This window comes from Rousettus aegyptiacus, unplaced genomic scaffold (assembly GCF_014176215.1).
Source record: "Rousettus aegyptiacus isolate mRouAeg1 unplaced genomic scaffold, mRouAeg1.p scaffold_m13_p_14, whole genome shotgun sequence".
In the NCBI taxonomy this organism is placed as follows: Eukaryota; Metazoa; Chordata; class Mammalia; order Chiroptera; family Pteropodidae; genus Rousettus; species Rousettus aegyptiacus.
Window position 1 is genome coordinate 60,985,850 of NW_023416289.1, and position 23,623 is coordinate 61,009,472.

Below are 23,623 nucleotides of genomic sequence, written 5' to 3' on the forward strand. Positions count from 1 at the left end.
GTCCGCCGTGGAAGGGCTGCCGTTCGCACGGTTCCTGTCGGCGCTTCCTCAAGCCGCCGTGTTTGCGTTTTACGTTTTGACCCTGAACTGGCCCGTGGATTAACGCGCGTTAACGGGAAGTGCTGGACCCAGACGCGCGTGCGGCCGAGTGGCGCCGAGACAGTTCGCTCCGGGAGACGCGCCCTCGGCCCTCACGGAGGGGGGACCACGGTTCACCGTCCGCGTGCGGAGCGCCCCGAGGTTTTGTCGCGGGGAGAGGTGCTCGGCTCCGGGGCCGCGGGCGTGGTCACCCCCGGGGCCGGCCGTGACCATGGCGGGAGGCCGTGACCGGGGCTGGCTCTGTAGCTGCCGCCGTCCTCACCCACAGTGTCTCCCTCTCCCAGGTGGCGAGTGGGGACGGGGCCTGGACGCCCCCTGCCGGCCCTCCGCAGTGGCCCCGACGCCGTCGTCACCTCCGCATTCGGAGGACACGTGGGTCCCCAGGAACCAAGGCGGCCAACGGGGGCAGGTGGCTGACGGACGCCGGGACGTGCTCCCCTGAGCTCCGTGTCGCATGGCTTCTGCCCCCTTCGCTCTGTGGACCTCGCTGCACTCTGATCCACGTGAGCGAGACACAGCGGTGTGGCTCACGACACCGTGGTCACGGGCCGCGCTTGCCGGCCGGTGGTAAGATCCTTCGTTCCTCGTTGGAACCGCGAGCCCACAGTTCTTAGAAAGAACCAGATGAGATCCTCCCGAAATGTGTTTCCTGCCGTGGACTGGGGCGTCTTTGTGCTGGGCCTGCTGGGCCGGCCTCTCCCTGGGGCCCTGTCGAATGCTCGCCGGCCCTGGTGGGTGAGGGGCACAGTGCCCGTCACTGACGCTCCGAGCCGTGGCAATGTCGTGTGAGGAACACGCGGTTCCATCATGTTGCTGGCGTCGCTGGGTTTTTAAGATGGCAGCCGAGCACGCCAGGCGCCAGAGCGATTTCCCCGTCGCCCCGATTCGCGTTCACTGGCTCCTTAGCCTCCGGGGACCTGATCCAGGAGGCCGTGTTTGCTGGAAGGTCTAGCCGTCCACTTCCAGAACACGGAACACACGGTCACCTGGGCACGACTCGCTGCATGGCCCGCCCATCCCCATAGGCGGTTTGTCGCCTAGTGTGTTGACATGGGGCCCCCTCAGAGCACGCCGGGGCCGCCCACCGTCCCCTGTCCCTTCCCGGTTTCTAGGGGTGACAAGGGTTAGTGTCTGCGCTGCAGCGGTCACTAACTTTTCTGAGCTTGTATCAGTTTACTTGGAGTCTATGTTACGGACATGCCGCCGTCATGGGATGCGGCGTCTCGCCACGTTTTTTCCCTGCGTCGCGGACGTGTTTGCAGACCAGTAAAGACAGCTTGCCCACAGACTGCTCGTTGGATGTGAAGTGCGCACCGTGAGGGGTTCCTCCGTTTCTCTGTGCGAGAACTACGGGTTAACTGTTTGTTTCTGCGGCTGCGTGCAACGTGATGTATGTAATTACATATCTGCCTTAATGTGCTTGTGCTCCTAATTCTGCAAGGAAGATTTGTTTCCAGATGTGGCATTGATGAATCACCAGTTCTTCCTGCTTTTGGTTTCAGTAGATAGTGTGAAATCGCCCTTAAAATGTTTGCCGGTTCAGCACAGCTGCGGTATCATGGTAGTGCTAATTTTCATGAACACGTGTACATGATGGAAATTATTTCTCCTTTAAGTTTTTAGCTAATCTAATAGGTGAAAATAGTGTTTTAAACTTAAGTCTAACTTGAACGGTAAATGGCTGTGGGTGAAAAAGGCCAAATGGTGATCAATCATTTACTTAAAAGAAAATCTCTAATCGCAAGAGTCGTCCTGATTTTAAGAGGCGCACACCATTGAAGTCACTAAATGTGGAGTTTCCTGGAGGTTTGTAAACTTCCTAAGTGAACCTACACCAGTGGGTTTTTTAAATTTTTTAATTTCAGAAATACTTCAGATTTGGCGTTCTGAGGGTTATCGAGAGCCCCCATGAACTCTGCACCCCGGTTTTCTCGTGCAGTGCTGTGTTCTCTTTCTCTTAGCCCTCCCTCCCTCCCTCAGCCACACCCCGTCTCCCGCCCCCCGTGTGTCCTCATCAGTGAGTCTGTCGTGTATGTTGGGTCTTCCACCCCGAATGCTACGGCACCCACTTTCCGAGGACCCCGGGAGCTCCCTCTGCAAAGCTGGGCACAGCTTTTAAAATCGCGACACTCACCCAACGTCGCACGTTTCTGTCTCAGGGTTCGGTCCCCGGCAGGTTCACCTGCTGTTCTAGGAATGGCCTTCGCGGCAGTTTCCCCCGTTGCTCAGAGCCCAGGGAAAGGCCCGGCGCGGCGTTCGGGCGCTGTGTTCCTCTTGTGCCACGTAGTCTGGGACCGCCTCTCACTCTTTGTCCTTGATGACATTGGGGTTCCTGAAAATAATGGCTGATGGTTTTTAAAAAGACCTCAAATTTCGAGTTTTCTGGTGTTCTCTTGTGAATAGGTTTCGGTCACACATTCTGTGTGCATTTTTGGCAGGAGTGCTTCCTCGTGGATGTGTGTCCACCTCCGTGATGCACGTCGGGTGGCAGGTGACATCGTCGGTGATGCTAATTTCGATCACTCAATTCACTCAGTGTCCACTAGGTCTCTCCCCTGAAAAGAGGATGTCTTTGTAATTCTGCGGAGAGGTCATTTGAAACTATTTAACATCCTGTTTGGCGTCAAACTTGATACTGTAGTTTTCACAGTCACAGGTGAATCTTTGTGGAATCGTTGGTGGTTTTGTAAAACCTGTTCCTGGACATACGTGTTAGTCGGTGTTCTGCTCCGGAGGAGTTAGTAGGCCCTGGCTGACGCCGAGAGTATTTTTTAACGGGAAGTACCGAATGGAACAATGAAGTGGTGACTGACGGGGGTGGGGAGGTACCTGAGGGTCTGCTGAAGGGCACGGCCACGGCGTGGAGGGGGTGGCGGGGCACGCAGGACGGCTGGTGGCTGACGAAGCGCAGTCACGTGGCGGGCCGGGAGCGGGTGGCGGTGCGGGCGCCCTGGCCGGGCTCCCTCCGGGTCTGTGTAGCTGCCAAGTCCCCAGTGCCCCTCCCGCTTGGTCACGTTGTCATACCCTTAGGAGCCGCCTTCAGGGTGGTGCCCGCCGGGGACGCTCGGCTTCCTGGGCGTTGATTCCTGTGCCCGTCCCCCGACCCTCTGTGGGGACGCCCGTGTAGGCGGCCGAGGCCGCAGGGTCGTGCGGGCTAGCGCCGACGTCCCTAGACCCTTTGCTCTCTGTACCCAGGGACCTGCGGGCCACCTGCCATCTCGACCCCGCACTTAGCTCGTCAGGTCTGTACCGTTTTAACATAGATATTGTTGCTTTCACAGATGCCGCAAGGAATGATATTGTGGAAAATCTGAAATCTCTGTCGCTAAAATCATCCTTTCTTCCTTGAGGCCAAATATGTTATTGCTTTGGTGTTGATTAATAAGACAGTTTTATTGTCATTTTCACAAATTCAGTCTCAATCTAGCAAATGCTTAAACTTCCCATGACGTAAAGAAGATTTTTGAAAAAGGAGCAGAAGTCGCCGTGGGAGGGCGGAGAACTAGCGACGATTGTCAGGGTGATGAGGAGACGGCCGCCCAGCACTCCAGAAACAGGAGGAGCGCAGAGCCGCCCAGGAGTGTGGCCGCCCTCATCTCGCAGCTGCAGGGGGCCCATGGCCCCCCGGGGGCAGAGGGCGGGGCCCTTCCGTGTGGTGGCCCCGCCCCGTTCAGTGTCTCCTTTCGTAATTAACGTCGGCTCCTTTGGTTTTTGAAATTTTTAAGTTTTGCTTTCTGCAGCACTTGGGTTTTCTGGATTCTCTAAGGTGTCGCTGAGGCTGTGACGTGACACTGATGTTAGTGGGAGGTGACGTGGCCCGTGGCTCCTGCGGCCGTCACTCAAAAGCTGCCTTACGGGGCTGGCTGGCACGGACGCGCTATGGGCGGGGCTTTGGGACAGTGAAGGTCACTGGGCGGGACGGGGCGGGGCCAGTGGGACGGCTCAGGCCGGGACGGCATCTCAGGGAGCGCGAGGCAGAGACTCTGCTGGCTTCATGTCCACGTTCAGCCCACAGGTTAGGACGTTGACGTTGAGGGGGAAGCAGGACTGCAGGCCCCGGGGACACAGGGGCCCGAGGTGTCACTGTGGCTGGCCCGGTGCCGACTGTCGCCTGCCGCCCCGTGAAGGATGGAAAGGATGGAGTGTGTGGGGGGCAGGGACGCAGTCCCCGCGGCCTGTGCCGGGGTGCGCTAGCATGTAGGTGCCAAGGACAGGAGGCAGTCACTGTGTCCACGGTCCCTGAGGGGCAGCCTGCGGCATTGGAAAGGCAGTTAGGTTTGGAAATGAGGAAGAGTATCGTGGATTTTAAGTGTGTTACATGGGGCGGTGGGGGACGGGGCTTAGTAGTACTGTGAGTAGTGTCAACGCCGAATCAGAGGACCCCTCTGTGTCGAGGCTTTGTCCTGTAGTGATGCCCCAGTGTCAGCCCGGCTCAGACACACGCTGACGCCCCGCGAGCCCCCGGCGCGCAACGTGGTGTGCCGTCAGAGACCGTGTGTGGCGCTGCATGTCACATGCCACAGGGCGGAACACGGTGTCCTCATCACAGCTCGGCGTTCAGTGAGTGCCACTGGCAGATGGGGACCTGCTTCCCGGGGGGAGACGGGGCGGGGAGGCAGGGGGAGCCCCAGTGAGCCTGCCACGGCGCTTCGTGCTCGGGCATCCGGTAGGGTGGGACTCAGTTGCCAGAGCCAGCCAGCCTAGGTCACCTAGCAAACAGCACCTGAGAGGCGGGGTGAGGATTAAGAAAAAGAGACGCAGGGGGCTCACAGGAATGCTGCAGCCCCGAGTTTGTTTTGCACAGCACATTTACACCCTACAGAGTGCGGAAGAAGCAAAACACCTCTAAGTAACAATCAATCACTGAAACTTTGTAGCTGTCTCAACACCCTCTTTCCCATGGTCAGAGAACATTCAGTTCCTCGCCCCCATGCCAGGTGTGCTTCCTCCTGAGTCAGCGGACTGCACAGCTTGCCGACCCTGCGAAACTCCCAGCTTTCCTGGCGGTTTAATCCTGCCTCAAAACGGCTCCCTCCAGACGTTTCTCTTTGGTGCTGTAAACAAATCTTGTCTCTTTGTTGAAATTCTTACTTTTTTTCTGCTCTTCTCACCTCTGCCAGCGTCTTTATAGCTATTATTTTAAACCCTCCCTCAGGGAAATCACTTCTGTCCATTTCAGTCCGGCCCACTCTGATCTCGTTCTTTGGGTTGGAACTTAGTCCTTTGTTCTTTGGCTTTCCTTGACGCTCTGAGTCTCTGTGCCGCGCTTCAGCCTTGACCGAATGGTCTCGTGAGAGATGGAGCGCGTGGATCTGTCCCCGCGAGCTCCCGCTGTCTCTCCGGCCTCCGTGCCCGACTGCCCCGGCCTCCCTCCTTGTTCTCGGGCTCTCAGGATTTGTGGGTGTCCCAGGGGAGGCCCTCGGGTGGCAGCTGGGTGCAGGCAGGTCAGCAGCCGGGAGGCGGACGCCTCGGCCGGCTTCCTCTGCTGCAGGCCGGGCTGCTGGAGCCAGGCGACTGGTCTCAGGGCCTTATCTTGGGAGGGGGCCACCACGAAGGCTGGGGTGCCAGGCGTGCAGAAGCCGCTCACAGGCGCACCCCAGCTTTATTCCCGAGTGGGCTGGAGGGAGGAGGTGTCGCCGCCTCCCCGGCCTCTGCGGGAAATCGCAGCTGGACGCGAGGGCCGTGGTTTGTCCCGCACACAGGGAGGACCGTGACTGGGCGGCTTCGCGGTCCCCGCTGCGCTGACCAGGGGACGGAGGCCGTGGTGAGTGCTCGCGTGCCCCTGCTGACCGCTGCTCTGCTGCTGCGTGCCCGTGAGTCTTGTCGACACACGCGTCATTGACTTTTAGAGCTAAGGGTTTTGTGACCCCGTCTTCGCGTGCTGGGAATCTCGTAATTGGGGTGTGAGACGGGTCCAAGCCTTTTGCCTTCATTATTTCATTCTCTGCCAGCCGAATGATTCTAAACCTTTTGAGAGTTGGCGTTTGGCCTGGGAGATGGCTGGTCTTGGTGACTCTGTCGTGCACACGTAGAGAAGGTGTTTATGCCCGACTCGCTGGCTTCGGGGTTTTCTCGGTGCCCGCCAGGTTAGGATGGTTGGTGGTTCACGACTCCTTCGTGTCTTGCTCCTTGGACTGTGGCGACAGTGGAGTTCGGATCAGGCAGCGGAGCGTGGGGGTTTCCGGCAGCTTCACGTGGTCCGAAGGCGCTGCCGGCCGCGTGCTATCCGGGAGCGGACTTCCTCCTGTCAGTGGACCGCCGTCCGTGGAGAACGTCTCGGCCTCTGGCCACACGCTAGCTTGGCGTCCGCTGTCCCTGAAGTTGACGTACAGCCACTGCAGCCTTCTTACGCTTAGGTTTTGCGTGGTGCAGATTTCATCTTTCATTCTTTCAGACTGTGCCTTTGTGTATGAAGTTTGGCCGTTTCAGACAGCGTACCGTGGGGACGCGCTCAGCCTTCCGCAGTCGGTGTGGTGTGTGTTCCGTGTAACTGTTGAAAGGTGATCTCGGGGCCGCTTTCGTCACTCGCCTGCCTCCGTGAGCGTCCGGCTTCGCGGCTGTGCCGCTGGCCTCCAGTGTGTGTCCACCGCGCTTCGCTCGTCCCCTTTGCCGCTTTCTGCTGGGTCCTCGGTGTTTTCTGTGTGTCGGAATCGCATTTTTCTTTGTCATTAGCTCCGCCTTTGCGTTTTTAGCGATTCCTTTAGTTACTGCATTAAAAAAACTTAACTTTTTTCAGTCTTTTAAGACTAGATAGTACATCGCTTTGCTAAACATGAGAATATCGTGACCATGTACCCATTTCCTCAGCCTCGTCCCTGTGTTAGCTCGAGCTGTCATGTGGCATCTCTGTTTTGTATTACGTAGGGTTTCCTGTGGCCAGTGGCGGCCCAGGACTGTCACGGCTAGTCGTCCCTAGTGCCATCTGAGCGTGTCTTTTTCAGCTCTCCCTCCGTATTGCGGGACATTCCTACCGAACGTGGCATTATCGTTCGCTGCCCCCCCCCCCCAGGACTTTAAAGGCGACATTCCTCAGTCTTCTGGTCTCCACTGGACGTAGCCTTTCCCTGCGTTGAGTAGTTGGTAGAGACAGTGGTTGGAGCGGAAGTCGCGGCTAGTTCAGCGGGGTGTGGCGGACGCTTGAGGGACTCTCAAGTAAAAGCTTTGTCCTGTGTCTTCCTCTCGGTGTTTTTCACAGTTTTGATAAAACGAGCTCCTTTGACAGGGAATTGGTTTTGTTTATACCGTCTCACCCATAACGCCTTGCAGCCAGCAGCTGTCTGTGGGCGGCCGCTTCTGCTCTCGCGGTGTGTATACTTAGGCAGCAGCGTGGAGAGGGAACGGGTCTCTGGCGCAGAGAGGGGCGACGTGACAGGCTGGACGGATCGGTGGCGGGAGCACATTCGGTCGATGGACGGCGCGTCCGTTGCCGTCCAGGTGGGGCGGCGCGTGCGTCGTACGCAGTCTGCACAGCTCTTGAAATGTCGCTGTGCTACGCGTGGTGAGTAGGATGTAGGCATCTCACCACCTCTCAATTTGGGATCCGCCTGCTAATCGTATGTGCCCTGATTGGCCAGTTTTTCCACTTGGCGTGACCCCCCCCCCCCCCCCCCCCGCGGCAAGCCCCGTGGCCGCACAGGACTTTAGAGACAGTGCCCTGGCGTTCGGGGGTCCGAGCGAGCCTCTGAGAAACGCTGTGACTGGGGCCGTCGTGTCTTGCGTGAGTGGTTCTCAGAGTCCGCTCTCACCTGTCAGTTTACCTTTCACACTCTACCTGTCAACCATCGGCCCCTCTGCCAACCCGCCAGTCGCCTGTCCTGTTGCTTTTTTGCCTCCCTGCCTGCCTGTCTCTGGCCTTTAGGGGTACGAGGCAAAAGAGGACCCGTTGGGATTATTTCCCAAAAGAGAGCCCAGTGGTAACAGTGGTCTCTGAGGTGAGGACGGACGGACGGCAGGAGAAAGCAGAAAGGGACCGTGAGGCCATAGCGCCTTTGCCTCGGGGACCCACCGCTGCCTCCGGTGGATGTCAGTCCGACACGAGGAAGTTTACACCCGATGGGGTGACCGCGTTTTCAGTCCGCCTAGATCTCACACTGAAAACTCACTGTAATTACATGTAATCGTCACCGCAGTCATGTGAGGCGGGGCCATGGCTTGGCAAACGTTTTCTGTGAAGGGTCAAATGAGAAGCAGGTTCAGTTTTTCAGTTTTCGGAACTTAGCTGTCGCCGCCCCTCCGCGCGGTGGCCACGTGGCGGGCCGCCACCAGCCCGGCCGGGTCCCCGGGGAGCGCCATGCACGGCGGCAGGCGGTGGGCGTCAGCGTGCCGGGCCCTGGATAGGACTCGGCCGCCTGGAGAAACACCTGAGGACCATCGCCTTGGTCCATTTCCGTAAGACTCGCCTCAGCCCCTTTGCTGATCGTCACTCGTGAGGGAGCGTGTGACCGGTTTACCCCGTGGCATCGCGACTTAAACGAGGCGCATCCAGCACTGCCTTGGGGGCCGGAGAGACAGCAGCCCCACTCCCGTGCCGGCTGGTAAGTGACCGCTGAGCACCGAGCATGGCCGTCCGCACCCCACCTGGGAAGCGCCCCAGGAATGAGTGTTCGAGGTCGCGCCCACCTTCCTGTCCCCTTCGGCCCGGTTTGCAGCTTCCTGGGCGGCATTCAGCCTCTGTGGGCCGTGACTCCGGCCTGACTGCGCCTGAGCAGGCGTCACGGTGTCAGTGTCGCGGAGCAGTGTCCATCTGTCCTGAGGGTTTGTGTGAACATGCAAGGGGCACAGCCTTTCGTCCACCCCGGCCCTGCTGCCCAACGTGGCCCTCGTCTGCCCACGTGGTCTCATTGGAGGGTGAGAGAGAAAGAGAATCCACAGCCTCCTGCTTTAAGCTTACATGGGGGCTGCTTACTATTTTATAGTCAATTAAAAACGTACATGTACGTTTACTTGAAACTCACATGGCCAGTTTGGTATCACTGTTTGATGGGAGGCCGACTCAGTCAGCTAGAACGAGACAGGCCTCCAGGACGCGGAGGCACTGAGCCGTTCACGGATGGCAGGCACCGCGGGTGCCGTGAGCACGTAAATCATGCCCTGTCGTACCAGTCTCGATGGTGAAGCAAATACACACGGAATAATCATGAGTTACAAACCTGTAATGAAGTAATTAAACGTGTGCGTGTGCATCTGTGCACACACAAACACACCGTTAAACGAATTAAAAGTCACTTGCCTTTTTTCACCTATCAGATTAGCAGGAATGTTTGGTAACAGAACAATTTCTGTTACACTGTTTCCAGAACCCAGTGGAAAATATGTATTAAATGGAAATTAGCACACAGTTTAACTAACAATTTTGTTTTCAGAAGTTTACCTGTGGGATGTCATAAGTAGCGTTCAAAGGCGTATGTAAACTCAAGGGCGTTTCTTGCAGCCTTAGTTATACTTGTAAAATTGTAAGTCACCTGTTTATCAAGTCATAATGCTTCGGAAAGTGCTGATGATGCACCTACCCAGCAGGACCGTATCCGTTTATTTGTGGAACAGCCTGATCCGTGTGAACACCGGAAGCTCATTCCCCACCAGTTACTGAGCACTAACTGTCTGTATTTCCTTCATGTGAAACGATGTGTGTGTGTGTGCCCGTTCGGACATGGCCAATAAACTAACTGTATAGGAAGACTGTTCCAAGAATGATGTAAGTTTTGGTCATTATTTTACTTTTTCATTTGTGTGTATTGTGTGGTTTCAAATAAATGTATTACAATTATGTGTATATTGCAGTGAGTTCTTAGAAAATGTACCCTCTGCTAAGATAAATGCTATTTCATGGGTTATCTTGTGCTTATCCATACGAAATAGGATGTTTATTCCGCTGAGTTTGAGATTGAGTTTGACCATGTATCGCATCCTATTATTCACACCTTAAAGAAAAAAAAAAGCCCATAACCATCTGGTGTCACAGCTCCTGGAAGGTAATAATTAAAATTGTATTTTGCTAAAATCTTTAAGGGAACCATGTTTGGGGAGTAAAGCGCGTTTCTGAGTCACACTCACGCTCCCTTTGTCTTCAGGGTCAGTGCCGTGAGCAGGCTCAAGTGGGATCCTCAGGCCGAGACGTGTCATTACGGCGCTGCTGAAGGACCAGGAGGGACGACACACGGGGCCCGGTGCGCGGCCGTCCGTGCTTTGAGCCCCCGAGGAGCGACCCCTGGGGAGGCGCGGCAGCCGTGCCTGGGGGCTGTGGCCGCTCGTTGGCAGAAAGCAGCACGCAGAGCCCCGGACCCCAGTGCGGGAGGAGGAGGGGCCGGTAAGAGGGGTGTCACTGGGTGGAAGAAGCGGCCTGGGCGTGGGGCTGGGTGCGGGGCACGGCGAGAGGCTCGGTGAGGACGTGGGCCCAGCCGAAAGGGACGCCGAAGGCGTCACCTTCCGCGTGAAGGATGATTGTTCTCCGCTTGTCATTTGTGACCATGTGGTCAGGGTTCCAAACTCTCCGCCTCCTTTGCATGCATGTTCCATAATCGGCCCCTCCCCCAGCTCCCAGCATCCGTTCCTGTGTGTAGTCCTTTGTTTCTTGCAAGCGTGATGCCTCAGCAGTTCTGACCTGGTAGCCGGAATGTGGGCCAAGGTGATGCGCAGGGGAATGGTGGCTCGGCCTTCGCCCGGCGAGGCCACGGCAGCGCTGAGGTGTGCGAGTGCTCTCCCCGTTTCGTAACGGGGTGTGCTGTGCTCCGCTCACTTTGCCTTTCTGCCTTCCAGCTCCTCGACGGGAGAAGGAGGCCACGAGATCCTCGCGCTGGGGGTGGAATGTCGAGAATGCCGACGGAGGAAGACGCCGGAGGGAGTCAGGCTGGCGGAGGCTGCACCTGCCAGAGGGGGCGGCGCACGCCGAGCCTGGAGCCATCTCCGGTTTTGACTTTGATACAGTTTGGGGATTCGGGACGTGCGAAATCTAAGGACGATGAAGCTGGCGAGTGGTGGTAAGATGTTCATAATATCATTTAACTTAGTGTGAGTATATGATGTTACTTAAGTAACCCATGAGTGAATGAACGCACGGATGGATGGATGGATGAATAGGGTAAAAAGTAAAGTTCTTGACAATAGAAAGTTGTAAACAAAAGGGGTGATCATTGGCAGCAACCATAATCGTTTCAACCAGAAACAACTTCTTGCAGGAAATTGGAGGAGACACAGGCCACGTGTGCAGCCCCCGTGCCCCCCGTGCTCTCCGTGGTGACCCGCCCCTCGGCCGCAGGGGCGGAGGTGCCGTGGGAAGACGTGGCAGACGCCGGCCGGGCCGGGTGCTGCCGGGGGCGACTCGACCATGTCTGCGATGTCGCCCACCACGCGCCGAGTCTGTGAGCGAGCAGACCCGAGTCGGGTGGCGTTGTACGGAGAGCCCCGCCGCCTGTCCCCAAACACGGAGGTCGCCGAGGAAATGACCCAGGGGACGTTGGACGAAACGGACGAGAAAGCACGGAACTGATGAAATGCCCAGGGCGTCCTGTGCCGTGGGGAGGTGAGCGTTACCTGTCAGACTCCGGTGAAGATACCGGACAGTGGAACAGAAGCATCTCAGGGGTTTTAGAGGTTCTTTCTGTTCTTCCTTTTTTCACGGACAAACCACATACACACGTATCGGTGTACCCCGCGTGACGCACGCACGACGGGTCAGGGATGACATGCTGAGTCGCATGTCGTGACGGATGCCGAGTCGAGTGCCGAAGGCGGAGCCTGCAACGCTGCCTCGTGCTCGTGCTCATGGCGCGGGGGGTTTGGCGCCCCAGTCGGGGTTGGTGCTGTGATAAAGCGTGTGACTGAGTTTCCGTACAAGTCACGGCCCCAAGGGCCTCCGAGGCTGGGGACGGGGACGTGCCCTGTTCCCACAGCGTTTTGAATGGGATGTGAAGATGTAAAGTTTCCTGCTGGTACAGTAGCCGTTCTTCCTAAGTGTCCTATGCAGGGCCTGCTGAGAAGGCACTTTCTAAGGCAGGCGTGATTTGTCATCTCTAGTCAGGTGACATGCCTTGCAGGTCTCCCCATGGCCAGGAAGGGCAGGAGGCAGCGTGGCCCCGGGCCTGCCACACGCCCGCGGCCCTCCTGGAGGAGGCGCCTTCCTCCCCCGACACCTGCGTTGGGGAAGGTTACACAGACCAGCAGGAGCTAGAAGTGTCCCCAGCGAGACGCGGGTGTCACCACGGGGGGAGGGGCTCACACCCTTCGGCTCAGGGTCTCAACGTGCACTGTCCAGGGTTCCGGAAAACTGGGCGTTATTGCGTCACCAGGACAGCTGTTCAGACTTCCTTCCCGTGGTGCAGAATGTGTCTGGAGTGACGATGACGCCCTCGCGTGTCCTGGTCATGATGAGTGGCACCAGGAATTGTCCTCTGGGTTACTTTTCTCCCACTGTGGGCCTTTGACTCAGTGAGAATAAATTTGTGTTGTTCAGGAGGAGGACCTGTGGCCGAGGGGTCCGCAGGCTGCTGAGGAATCCTCTTGGCGACAGAGGTGGCCTCCTCTCTTCTGAAGGCCCTGTCGTCCCTGGTTGGGAAGCAGGACACGACCTGAGCCCAGGTTGCACTTCCTCAGGGGCTGAGACCTCGTCCCAGGACCAGGCGCGCACAGCGGCCTGGCACCCTGGTGCCGTCACAGCCGCCTGCAGTCGTGCCGAGGGGCAGCGGAGCGTGGAGCAGGCGCAGGGCTGCCCCGGGCGCGGGGTGGTGTGGGTGCCGTTCCCCGAGACGCTGGGTGTTTCTGAATCGTGCATGTCATTTCTCTACATGGCCCAGGCGGAGTGGCTGAGGCCGGTCATCGTCAGTCACGAAGAGATGACGGTCACCTTTCGTTTGCTGGCTGGACATCGGCAGTTCCCGAGAGACGTGTCGCCTGGGCGTGCACCTCGCTGTGGACCCCTCAGAGGGTGAGCTCTCCGTGGTCCCAGGCTCCGCCATTTCCTAGGTGGTCGCGTAGGTCTGTGCGAGGCCATTTGTCCTCTTGCCCCAGTGACACTTGGGACTTTGCTCAAAGGAGTTTGGCCATTCCTCTGCTCGGTGGCTGGTGCCTGGGTGCCGGAGGCCAGGGGAGGACTTCGAGGTCCTAGGTCACGAGGTGACCTTCTGGCGGCCTGGTCACAGGGCCTCCGTCCCAGACCGTGCTGGATCGATGATGACCCTCACGCGCATTCCTTGGAAAATCTGAACAAAATGAGTGAGAACCCCTCTCGTCGTTCTCATCGGATCTGAGGTCTAGCACGGGGACGGCCGGGGACCGCAGGCATGGGGGGCAGCTGCCCTGGGTCACACTCACGCCGGGACCACCCAGGGTGTCACCCGTGAGCACCTCCCATCGGAGTGTCATTGCCTCCCCGGGTCAGGGTTTCCTCAGTCACGCTTCTGGTTCCAACGGCGAGTCTGGGTGACGTGGTGGCCTGCAGTCACGCCGAGGGGCAGCGGAGCGTGGAGCAGGCGCAGGGCTGCCCCGGCCACGGGGTGGTGTGGGTGCCGTTCCCCGAGACGCTGGGTGTTTCTGAATCGTGCATGTCATTTCTTTTCATGGCCCAGGTGGAGTGGCTGAGGCCGGTCATCGTCAGTCACAAGGAGAAGACGGTCCCTTTCACTTGCTGGCTGGACATCGGCAGTTCCCGAGAGACGTGTCGCCTGGGCGTGCACCTCGCTGTGGACCCCTCAGAAAGGTGAGCTCTCCGTGGTCCCGGGCTCCGCCATTTCCCCGAGGATCGCGTAGGCCTGCGAGAGGCCGCCAGTCCTCGTGCCTCAGTGACACGTGGGGCTTTGCTCCTGCCGGGTGGACCCTTCCTTGCTCCCTGGCTGGGATTTGGATGCCTCCGGCCGTTGGAGGGCCCTGGTGTCCTTCCGTCACGAGGTGACCTCCCGGCGGCCTGGCCCCAGTCCTGAGTCCCCAGTGGGCCACCCAGTGACTGAGCCACGTTTTTCCACGTCCCCAGACGTGCTGGATCGATGATGACCCTCACGCGCATTCCTTGGAAAATCTGAACAAAATGAGTGAGAACCCCTTTCGTCGTTCTCATCGGATCTGAGGTCTAGCACGGGGACGCCCGGGGACCGCAGGCGTGAGGTGCAGCGGCCCTAGGTCACACTCAGGGCTGCACCAACCCACACCACCCTAGGGACATTCTGGTCACTGCCAGCATTCCCTCGGTCGGGTGTTTGCAGTGGGTGGAGTTGGGAGCGTGGCCAGGCTCTGCGTCCTGCGGGTGGTAGCACAGCCACTGGTCCTACGTGGCGGCGTGTGGCAGGACTCAGGCCCACAGAGGCCCTGGCGTGGGTAGGTCCTGGCCACGCACACATTCCCGGCGGGCAGCTGCCGAGGAGCTGAGGACGCAGCTATGAAGCCAGGCGTGGCAGCCGGTGGTCCGGGCAGGACCAAGGGTGATGGGAGGGCAGGCGCAGTGGTCCCCTGGACTCCGTGGCACGTACCCTCTCGCTTGTTCCCAGCGTTGTCATTGTCACCGGGTCTCGGGGACCCGTCGGGGCCGTCAGCGCGCACGGTGGGTGTGTGGCAGGGGAGGCAGCCGCGGCCCAGGTCGGACCTGGTCACTCACCGTGCCGCTGCGGGCAGGGTGTCCCCTGCCCCCCGGCGCCGTGCGGCTGTCCCCGAGTGATCCCCTGGCCAGCGCCCCCTCTGTCCTCTTTCCCCGAGGGGCGGCGTGTGAGGTCCACGTCCTCCGGGAGCGGTGCCCGTCCGCTGGCACTGTGTCCCCTGCCCCTCGTCGCAGCAGCCCGTGTGCACGGCGGAGCCGGCGGGCGCTCAGCCACGACAGCCCCGCCCGGGACGTGTCCGCACGCGTGTTCGGAGCAGGGGCCGTGGAGGTGCTCTGCGAGGCCACAGGTGGGGCCCGTGGGAGGCCACGCCACACTCTGATGCCCACGAGGCCACCACACTTGGTGAAAAATGATGGCTCTGCTCACTCACTGAGCACTGAGCCTCGCCGCGTGGCCGTTAGGAAACAGGACTGCCCTGGCGGCGACCCGCAGGCCGGGCGTGAGAGTGCAGCTCTCAGCCCGGCACCTTGAGTCCTTGTGGTTCGTTTCTTTCCTGTCTGAGCCCTGGAGGCCGCAACCAGGGAAATTTCCGATCTCTGGTTGGGATGGTGGCCTCGTTTCTTTAGAACTTTCTGCTTCGGTCACTATCTGGGAAACCTCATGTAGCTACCTGTTTCCGGCCGCGGAGAACGTAACTCTCTGTGCCCCTGCCCTGAATTCACTTGCTCCCTTCAGATGAAGGCGAGCAGCGTCCAGCTCCGATGCCGATGGGGCCGCGACGTCGGTGGCTACGGCGTTCAGGGCTCTCTGTTGCCATCTGGTGCGGTGTGACAGTTTTCATGGGTCAAAATGTCTTAAGTTGACTTTTCCCCAACCACTAAGTTGTGGTGGTTAGTTCAGAGGTGCGGCTCTGAGAGAGGGCGTCCTCGGCCTCTGTCACCCGCATGTGGGTGTCGTTTGCATATTCTCTGTCCTTCTGTGGGGGCAGGCGAGGGGTTCCGGGTCGCTCATCAGCACCTGCATGTTCTGGGGAGGCCTTGGCCATGAGCCCATGCACACACATTGGCAGAACCACACAGGCGTGTGGCTCACACCCGCCTGCAGTCACTCCTCAGGGACAGACGTAGGTGCCAGTGTGCTGCAGGGCCACCGTCACAGGAACAACGGGCATGCATCTCGGTCCCTGAGGCCCTGGGCGTCTCTCAAGAGCCTGTGATTTGTCTCCACCACCAGGACCAGTGCAGGGGACAGCTCTTCGTTGGCTGAGAACACAGACCCATCCCTGCGGGATGCGCGGAGATCCCAGAGGCACGGAGGACTTGTGCAGAGCGCGCGGGGCCCAGCTCCCCGGGGGAGGTAGGCGTCCCTGCTCACGGCGGCTCGTTTGGGTCCTGATCAGCCCGCGGGGTCCCTGCAGCGCGAGGGCCTGGCCGCGCCTCATGCTCAGTGGCTGGATGTGGACCCTCAGGCCGCGGTGCACCACGAGGTCACTGAGTCCCCAGTGGGCCACCCAGTGACTGAGCCACGTTTTTCACGTCCCCAAACGTGCTGGATCGATGATGACTCTCACGTGCATTCCTTGGAAAATCTGAACAAAATGAGTGAGAACCCCTCTCGTCGTTCTCATCAGATCTGAGGTCTAGCACGGGGACCCCCAGGGACCGCAGGCGTGAGGGACAGCGGCCCTAGGTCACACTCAGGCCCGCACCAACAACAGCCGTCGATCTGTGTAGATCAGGACGTGTTTGGTCATGGGGAAAGTGTGTCCTAGTTTCGGCCGTTTCAAACCCTGGGTCAGGGTGGGAGACAAGGAGCAATGTCCTGGTCACCTGCTGGCGCAGGAGGAAAGTCGGGCGCAGGTCGCTCGATGATGTTCCTGGCCCGAGCTCCTGTGGCACCTTAGGATTTTAGACAGTGAATTCCACCAGGGTGACGACAGCGCCATCTGCAGGGGGACAGCGTTTCCTGGGCGACCCTGGGTTCTGTCTGGGTCTTCCTGCGACACTTGTGGGGACACAGTGTTTGTCTGACGCGATCCACAGGCAGGGAGAGGCCGGAGCAGCGCGGTAGTGGTGTGGTAGCTGGAGACCTGTGACGTGACCTGTCAGCTGTTGAGGACTCTCCTGGGGACAGCGGTGGCCTCCTCTCTTCTGAAGGCCCCGTCGTCCCTGGTCCAGCAGCAGGACGTGGCTCTGGCGATCGGGGCTCATGGCCTGCTTCCTCAGGGGCTGAGACCTCGGCCCAGGACCAGGCGCGCACAGCGGCCTGGCACCCTGGTGCCGTCACAGCCGCCTGCAGTCGTGCCGAGGGGCAGCGGAGCGTGGAGCAGGCGCAGGGCTGCCCTGGGCGCGGGGTGGTGTGGGTGCCGTTCCCCGAGACGCTGGGTGTTTCTGAATCGTGCGTGTCATTTCTCTACATGGCCCAGGCGGAGTGGCTGAGGCCGGTCATCGTCAGTCACGAAGAGATGACGGTCACCTTTCGTTTGCTGGCTGGACATCGGCAGTTCCCGAGAGACGTGTCGCCTGGGCGTGCACCTCGCTGTGGACCCCTCAGAGGGTGAGCTCTCCGCGGTCCCAGGCTCCGCCATTTCCTGGGTGGTCGCGTAGGTCTGTGCGAGGCCATTTGTCCTCTTGCCCCAGTGACACTTGGGACTTGGCTCAAAGGAGTTTGGCCATTCCTCTGCTCGGTGGCTGGTGCCTGGGTGCCGGAGGCCAGGGGAGGACTTCGAGGTCCTAGGTCACGAGGTGACCTTCTGGCGGCCTGGTCACAGGGCCTCCGTCCCAGACCGTGCTGGATCGATGATGACCCTCACGCGCATTCCTTGGAAAATCTGAACAAAATGAGTGAGAACCCCTCTCGTCGTTCTCATCGGATCTGAGGTCTAGCACGGGGACGCCCGGGGACCGCAGGCATGGGGGGCAGCGGCCCTAGGTCACACTCAGACCAGGGAACCGGGGCCTTTTTCTCAGTCTTGCGTGTGGTTTTCCTGCCCTCCTCAGGTCCAGACACCCGGGAGCAGATGCCAGCGGAGTGACCTGCCAGGTGTGCGGCTCTCAGCCGTGTTGACCTCCATGTCACATAATGTGGGCCATCGGGGCTGGTGGCGGATCCCATGCCAGTGAGCAGACGTCTTAGCCAGGTCTGAGCACAGACATCACAGGGCACAGGCGACCTGGTCTTGGTCACCGCCCCCGCCGCCCGCTGAGCCCCAGCACCTCGGGGTGGTGGACCCTCCCTGTGCTGCCACGTTCACGCTCGTGGGCCGTTTCCTGGGTGGAGCCTGCTGCCTGCATGATGCCATGTCCAGTGTCCGAGTCATGCTCTGGTTAACCATGACGCGCGCACAGGTGAGCGAGGCATTCCTACCGTTGTCTTAAATTGCGCAATGGTCACATTTACCAGTTGTGGTTTTCAAAGTAGGTTTCATCCTCCGATGTTTCTGCAGTCAGCATCACGTGTGTTTAAGGGCGGTTACGGGTGTAGTGGGGATGTCGGGGGCCTTGGGGAGCCTTGCACCCCCGAGGCTTCTGAAAAGCTTTCAAATGCTGCTGCGTCCGAGGTGGCGAGCGACTTCCCATGAGGCGGTTCCGTGTCCCCACGGTCAACTCCCCGTGGCCAGCACACATTCCGTGAGGACGGTTTCTTAGCTTCCCCGATGTCCCTGTGCCTCATGGGTAGGAAAGGCCATTGGAATCCCCTGTAATTCTCCCACACACTGGAAGTGCTATTTTGTCCTCATGCAGATTTCCTTCTTTGCAGTGATCAGAATGCTGCTTCCAGAGGTAGCACCACAATTATAACTAAACTTGTGCTTTGTGGATCGTTGTTATTTTTCGAGTAATCAGGAATGTAATTGGGTTTGTGAAAACCTGCCCATCTGAGCAGTGCGAGGTGTGTGTGATCTGCTGACTCATCTGAGCATTCTGTCTCATTTGGAAATTTCACGTTTCCCCTTTTTGAGTAAAGTTGTAGCAATCTTAGAATAATAAGTTAGTATGTTTTATGTGCAGGTTTATGATGAACTTTCTATGTATTTTTGCGTTTGACAAGTGCACGTGTATGCTTTGCATATTTCTGTACGTTTACTCTATTTCCACAGGTCGCCGTGAACCAAGACATAAAAAACATCATTCCTTCCTCTTGTGATGTGACGAGAAGAAACATCCTGGGACTTCTTCTCCTCTTTCGTCCTCAGGAGTCAGTAGGGCCCCTACGCAGTGAGTGTGTTTTCCCGAAGACACCGACACTCCGGGCACAAGGCGCCACCCCTGTGACGGCGCGACTTGCTGTGCCGGTCGGCCTGGGGCTGCATCAGCGCCTCGTGATTTCACCGTGGGCCAGTGTGCCCCACGGGACGGGTCCCTGAGCGCTCAGGGCCTGCCATGAGTTTCAGGCTCACGATCCCTTGCACAAATGCACCTGGCTCAATAATTACTTAACACTGAGTGTCCTTGGAATCTGGACACAGAGTGGCAGAAGCAGTCTGCGAGCTGAGGTCCAGCTCAGGGAGCAAACTAGGCAAGAAATGGGCGTCAGTTCGGTTCGTTGGGGGTTGCGCCCGCAGGGCCTGTGGTCAACCAGATGGCACACGTTAGCGTTTCCGTAAATGCTCATCTGTCTGGCTACGTGTGTCATCTACCTGGCAGAGTGTGTTGCTTGGGGGGCGGGTGGAGATGGGCACAGTTAATGTTGGGGGGTGCTGCTGAGCCCTCCCCGCTGTGCTTGGCGGACCTGTGCACGAGCTCGCTTGTCACCTCTCCCTCGTCCCCTCTGTTCCCGCAGCTCCATAGGGACAAGCTCAGGTTCCTTCCCTTTGAGATGTGACCTGAGGGGGAGGCCTGTCCTCACGGGCCGTTGGGAACTCTCAGGTCAGTGAGAGTTTGTCCCTAAAATGCTGACATACCTTTCGGGACTGGTTAATCTTCCAGTGACCACAGGACACCGTGTGTGACAGCCACCCACAGAGCCTGGATCGCTGGTGTGGGCTGCTGGGTAAGGGAGTCCCAGCGAGAGGAAGTGCAGTGTTCCATCTTTCTGAGCAAACACGAGCTTTTTTAGGAACTCGTATGTCATTATTACAGTAATTCACCATGGAGTTACCCAGTCTCTCCTGTGGCACTGACTCCCAGGTCCAACGCCGACACCGGAGGGGGGATGTGTCGCGCTCTCCGTCCTGTGCTGCTGGGGCGTCTGCTGCGCGGGTGTGCCAGAGGAGCCAACGCTTCCGCGGTCCCCACCCCTCCCGCTTAGGGGTCAGGCTGGCTCTGTGGTCCTGGGGGCCCCTGAGTGCTGCTCAGCTGCAGCGGGGACACTGGGAGGGCGCGACCCTGGGGAGCCAGCACGTGAGCACTGACAGCCTGAGAGCTGCCTGCGCCTGCACTGGAACCCCTCGCGCACTGCCTGAGCTGCCGGAATCTTCCGCGTGACTGGTCTGTGAGAGCTATTAGATGGTCATATTGCAGGGATTGTGGATTTTTACTTTTATTAAGTGACACAAGTATATGATAATCAGAAGTTACTATATGCAGAGTCTTCACGTTTTTAAAATATTTTTTAATTACAGTTGACATATACTATGATACTCACTTCAGGTGTATACCACAGCGATTGGACATTTAAATAGCCACGATGTGGAAGCAGCCAAAGTGCCCGTCATTAGATGGCTGGGCACAGAAGGGGTGGTGCATGTGCGCATTGGAACATCTTGCCATCTGCAGGAACCTGGGGGAAGCGAGGGGGTTCTGTGCTGATCAGACAAACACAGATACTGTTCTGATTTCACAATGTATTTTAATTTTCTTGCCAATCAGTCACTAGGACTGAGTTATTGTTTCTTTGGGGTTTTGGGGTTTTTCCCCCCATCATCTGAGCAAATAACTTAATAGACACGAGTAGTGACTTCAACTACATACTGCATTAAACGTTTTTAGATGTGAAATGATTAAATTTCCATTTGTTTTTACGTGGATTTCCTTGGCCACTTTTATATATAACTCAAGTGAGATTTCCATTGTGTCTAAAAAAGAGCTTTTAGTTATAACGAATGAAGTTATGGATACTTTGGTGAGGAAATTTTGAGAGCGGTGTCTTACAAAAAAGTATTTCTAAACTAACATGTTCCAAGGGGGGAGTGTTTGCTGATTTTGTCCAACACCTTGTCACTAAACATTGCACCCAGAAGGCTCTGCCCTGGAACCCCAATTTCTCCTGTGCTTCGCACGTTGGGAGTGGTTAGCCAGATGGGATACTTTGCTGCTTGAAATTCTCACCTCCACCCACTGAAAAGGCTGACTCTGTCCCTTGCTCCAGTGCCTTTCTCTCTGAAAGATCGACAGACAGTTCACTCCGGAGGTGATACGCACTTTTAATGTGTACAGTCTTAGATCGTTTTATTACTTTATTAAATAATTTAGAATTTGATGGCTTTTATAACGTGCCTATTAATCCAAACCGTGAGTCTAAAAAGTTGCTGAGTCCGCGGAGGCTTTCTCCCCGCGCATGTGCAGTCAGCCTAGGCTCTGCTTTCTACCTGCGCATGCGCCAAGTCAGCCGAGACGCTGCTCTGCCTCTCCATGCCCGCGCTTGCGCGCTGTCAGCCCCGGCGGTGCGTGCTCTGCGCATGCGCAGAGTCAGCTTATCCGCTGCTCTTGATGCTTCCTGACGCATGCGTGCCGAGCTACGGGAAGCACTGCTTTTTTCTTCCCCTCCCTGCGCGCGCGCGCTGAGTCAACGGGGGGGGGGGAGGGAGGCGGGAAAAACACTCCTTTTCTGCGCTTGCGCACCGAGTCAGCTGAGGCACTGCTTGTTCCCACGCGTGCGCTCTGAGTCACCAGAGGCCCCGCCTTGTCTATCTCCGCTCATGCGCACGGAATCTGCCGAGGCCCGCTTTGGCTCCCTTCCTGCGCGTGCGCGCTAAGTAAGCTGAGGCGCAGCTTTGTCTCCCTCCCCGCGCGTGCGCGCTGAGTCGGCTGACGCACAGCTTGGTCTCCCTACCTGCTCATGCGCACGGAGTCTGCCGAGCCCCGCTTTGTCTCCCTTTCGGCGCGTGCGCGCTGAGTCAGCTGAGGCACAGCTTGTTCTCCTGCCCCGCGCGTGCGCGATGAGCTTCCCAAGGCGCTGCTTTCTCTTCCTGCGCGTGTCACTGCGTCAGATGAGTGTCAGTGTGCATGACATGCAGATATGTGGTGGCCCCCCCTGCCCTGTGTATGGCTTAGGGATGGACTCATCTTCTCATCTTGCCACATAGTTATTCTCCTCCCACAGGTCGACGTGGGCCGCAAACTGGCTTCCACGTGAACGCGTTTCCTTCTGTCCCTTGAGATGTGACGTGAGGAAAGTACTGGGGATCACACTGCTGCCCCCCTCCGGGGCCTGCGTGACGTTGCGATGCAGGTGAGCACGTTGTCCCGCGAAGCCTGACAAGTCGCGCAGAGAGCTGTGACGCTCCTGGGCCCAGGAGGGTCGCTCGGTGCTGGTGCTGGCGCTGGTCTCCGAGACTTAGTCCTGCGGCGGCTGTGGACAGTGGTAACGAAGTTATTCCTGTCCGGCGTCACCTCCCCCAGGCTCATAGTCGCTTGTAAACGTTCCTGAATCAATCAGGGCTTCAGTAGTTTATCGCTATGAAAATGTGGACGAAGTAAGTGTGGAAGCATCACTTCTCTGAAACCGAGTTCAAGTCACATGGGGCCATACAACAAAGTCAGCATTCATCTAAAGTAGAGAGGGGTAACTTAGGGTGCTCTTTGCAAACCCTAAGACCAGTACTAAGCCAATAGCAAAATACTGAGTCACCAAGGAATTGATGTACTGTAACAGAAAATGTATATTTAAATCAAGAATGTACAGATGTAAGACATCCAGAAAACAAGGAGCAAAAATCCAACCATAGGATAAATTAAATTGAAAAGTCAGAAATGGGGAGGTTCATTTAAACTGGTAAACATCAATATACTGTTATAGAAAAGAGATGCTTTAGAACATAGATAGTGCAAAAGAGTGAGGAAAGCCGTATTGTGCAAAGAAAACCCAGGAGAGTCGAGAAAAACTAGAGAGAATATTGACTTTGTGGTAAAATAGCACTGGAAATGAGGAAGGTTACTAAATAATGATCGAAAGCTTAATTAACCTGGAATTTGTAACAGTTATAAGCACAATTAACCTAACAACAGATCCTTAAATTACATAAAACAAAAACCGACTCGGTGGAAGAGACAAACAGGCAATTCCATGATGCTAACGATTCTTCAGTGTGTTGCTAACAGTTGGCAGACCCGTCAGACGGGGTCAGGTGGTGATCGCAGACCTGAGCGATCTTATCGACCACCTTCAGCTGATACACATACAGCAGCGGAACACAAGCTATCTTCAGATGCACCTGGAACATTCTCCAGCATAGATCACACACTAGATGAGGAAACGACTCTGGATTTAAGGTTGAAATAGTGTAGTATTCATTTTATGGCCACAGGAAAATTAGAAATCTAAACAAATACATCTCGGAAATTGCCACATATTTGAAAATTAACATAATTTATAGAACCAATAGGTGAGATACAAAATCGTGAAAGAAGTAGAAAACATTTAGACTGACGGGGTTAGGCCAAAAATATGCTTATAAGAAAATTTACAGTTTTAAGTTACTATATCAGAATGGAGGAAATATAGCAAAGAAATAACCTAAGCTTTTCCCTTAAGCAAGTGGAAAAAGGCTACACTAAGAAATTCAAACCCAATCAAGAACAAGGAAGTAAATAAAAATTTAAGCAAAAATTAATTACATGGACATAAAACTCAAAATAACTATGCAGAAAACCCATGAAATCAAAAGTCGGATTTCTGTGAAGAGCAAAGACATTGACAAGCCATTAGCGAGCCTGACCAGCAGAGTGAGGAGATGTGGTTGCTGAATCTTGGAGCGGAGCCGGAGGGGGTGCTCCTGTGGGTTCCCTCGGTCCTCATCTGTTTTCCCAGTGGGGCAGTGACTGCGGGACAGCGGGTTTCCCATG

General features: G+C 57.1%; 1 long non-coding RNA gene and 4 other non-coding genes across 19 annotated transcripts in view; all 5 read left to right on the plus strand.

The window, feature by feature from the left end:
- The window catches only part of LOC107515753, a 50,061-nt gene that overhangs the window by 20,993 nt on the left and 5,445 nt on the right, over positions 1 to 23,623 (plus strand). For 5 of the 15 annotated variants that reach the window (XR_004954378.1, XR_004954375.1, XR_004954372.1 and 2 more), the window contains 9 exons: positions 384 to 10,405; positions 10,855 to 11,075; positions 11,274 to 11,617; positions 12,888 to 13,018; positions 13,659 to 13,789; positions 15,852 to 15,974; positions 17,044 to 17,174; positions 17,618 to 17,965; positions 18,718 to 22,010. This is a non-coding gene — a long non-coding RNA (uncharacterized LOC107515753). Of the gene's footprint in view, positions 1 to 383; positions 10,406 to 10,854; positions 11,076 to 11,257; positions 11,618 to 12,887; positions 13,019 to 13,232; positions 13,306 to 13,658; positions 13,790 to 14,059; positions 14,118 to 15,851; positions 15,975 to 17,043; positions 17,175 to 17,617; positions 17,966 to 18,377; positions 18,510 to 18,717; positions 22,011 to 23,623 lie in introns of all 15 variants that reach the window. The other 10 variants (XR_004954383.1, XR_004954379.1, XR_004954376.1 and 7 more) reach the window with 10 other exon arrangements.
- On the plus strand, positions 13,255 to 13,345 carry LOC118611536. Its single transcript, XR_004954496.1, has one exon. It is a non-coding gene; the product is annotated as a small nucleolar RNA SNORD116 (small nucleolar RNA).
- Positions 14,067 to 14,157, plus strand: LOC118611535. Its single transcript, XR_004954495.1, has one exon. It is a non-coding gene; the product is annotated as a small nucleolar RNA SNORD116 (small nucleolar RNA).
- LOC118611534 lies at positions 16,169 to 16,259 on the plus strand. The gene has a single exon (XR_004954494.1). It is a non-coding gene; the product is annotated as a small nucleolar RNA SNORD116 (small nucleolar RNA).
- LOC118611537 lies at positions 17,411 to 17,501 on the plus strand. The gene has a single exon (XR_004954497.1). It is a non-coding gene; the product is annotated as a small nucleolar RNA SNORD116 (small nucleolar RNA).